General features: G+C 64.1%; 1 pseudogene; it reads left to right on the forward strand.

Annotated features, from left to right (window-relative positions):
- The first annotated feature begins 1,603 nt into the window (after positions 1-1,603).
- LOC108298867 overlaps positions 1,604-2,076 on the forward strand; it is a 3,494-nt pseudogene continuing 3,021 nt past the window's right edge.

The following is a 2,076-nucleotide window of genomic DNA, read 5'->3' on the forward strand; positions in this document are numbered from 1 at the left end:
GCTGGCCCAGGGGCCGTTGGGGTTGACCTCGATGCTGAGCTGCATGCGCCAGTGCAGCGTCTGCAGGATGATCATGTCGTTGGTGGACATGTTGGTGGTCACCAGCCAGGTGGCGAAGCTCTGGTCCCAGTGGATGTTGGTGAGCTTGGCCACGTTGCTTTAGCTGACGGGCACAGCCCACGTGACGCTGGGGTAAAAGTTATCAGGGGGAGGGCAGGCTGTGTGTGGGGAGCCAGGGTGGAGAGCCAGGCAGACAGGGAGGAGGAGGCCAGCTGCTGCAGCCTGCGGACCAGCATCCCCGCGGGGCTGGCGAGCGGGCGGCGGTTCCTGCGTGCACCGGCTGTGCTCCGCTGGCAACCGCCAGGGCCGGCCCGCGCAGGGGCCAAGTTTCTGCAAAGTTTGACCTGGTTGCTTTTCTGATGCTGCAGCAGAGTGAGACAGAGCGGGGTGCGCCAGGCTGTGGCGGGGCTGCGGCGGGGCTGAGCGGCGACAGCACGCTCACCATAATCATAAAATAAAGGAGGCGCGCAGAGTGGGGGCGAGAGAGCCCCGAGCCTCAGCCCTCCACCCCCGGCCACTCCCCGGAGCCCCGGCCGGCAGAGGGTGGAGCCCAGGGGCGCTCACGCAGGCCCCAAACCCCAGTAGAGCGTAGGGACGGTGCCTGGGGAAGGGGGTGAGGGGGTGGGGGCGCCTGGAAAGCCTGCCCACGCCGGGGTCAGGGGTGTCCTGAAGGCGGTGGCCCGAGGGCAGGTGAGTTGGCGGCGCCGCCTGGGTGGTGGTGTGTGTGCCAAAGTTCCCTGGCAGCGGCGAGCACGCCCCACGCGCGGGGACCCGGGGCTGCTCGCGGCTGGAGAGGGTCCGAGGAGGCGCCCGACGGATCAGATGACCCTGGTGCTCAGCGGCTGTGGCCGGAAGCGACAGCGGCGAGGGGACGCGGCGCACCCCCGTGGGGGCGTCGGGCCCGCAGCCGCGAGTGGGCGCAGACGGGGACCTGCGTTGCACTCCCCCAGCTCCGGGCGAGCGGCCGCAGCCCAGAGCTCGCCTCCTGGAAGTTGCCGGTCGGCGCTAGCCCGGACGGCGCCTGACCCTCGGCCAGCCGGCTGAACTGAAACTGCTCTGCAATTGACTCGGCGGCGCCGGCGGTCACGGGTGAGGGGTCCGGAGGGAGCGCGTGCGGAAGGCTGAGGGCAGGAAGTCGCGCTTCTGCAGGGAGGGTGGCGCGACCGCGTGGGGACGGAGCCCTCCTTATTTAAGATTTGCCGGCGCTCGCCTGCTTCCTCCGAAGACTTCAGGGAGAGTCTGCGAGCTGCTGTCCCCGCGTGTGAGGCAGAGAAGGGCTGGATGTCAGAGCAACATGACTATTCATTAAACTCCAAACTTTTCTTTTTTTAACCCAAAGAATATCGTTGATTTTTGTCCACTGCGAGAAGAGCGAGCCCAGGGCTCTTGAGATGCAGCAGAATCCTTATTTATAAACAGGCCGCGGTAGTGATATATGCAACCCCCTCTACTCAGTGAGCTTTCTATCCTATGGATAACTGCCTTGAGAGTTGAGATTGGAGCGCAGCGCAGTCTGCTGGGTCCTGCAGCATACGTCCTTTCAATGCCTGGTTTTCTCTGTGACTGCTGGCCTTCCCTGGAGATCAGAGCGCTCCTGTGTGCCATGGGCTGTATTCAGAGCACTGGAGGCAAAGTCAGGGTTTTCTGAGAAGGGATCACGGTGATTGATGTGAGAGCCTCCATTGACTCCATCCCCACCAGCATTGATGAGTCCTCCAGCGTGGTGCTCCGCCACCGGACACCCCACTTCCAGGCCTTGGCCCAGGTGATTCTGCCGCCCATCCCCAAGAAGGAGACCTGGATAGTTGGCTGAGTCCAGGCATGCAGCCACATGGAGTTCTACAACCAGTATGGTGAGCAGGGCATGCCCAGCTGGGAGCTCCCCGACCTTCAGGAGGGCAAGATCCAAGCCATCAGTGACTCGGACGGGGTGAACTGCCCCTGGTACAGCAACACCACGGAGGCCTGCACCATCGTGGGCCCCACCAGGAGGGACTCCAAGTTCATTATCAGCAT

This window comes from Cebus imitator, unplaced genomic scaffold, assembly GCF_001604975.1.
Source record: "Cebus imitator isolate Cc_AM_T3 unplaced genomic scaffold, Cebus_imitator-1.0 Scaffold1156, whole genome shotgun sequence".
Classification (NCBI taxonomy): Eukaryota; Metazoa; Chordata; class Mammalia; order Primates; family Cebidae; genus Cebus; species Cebus imitator.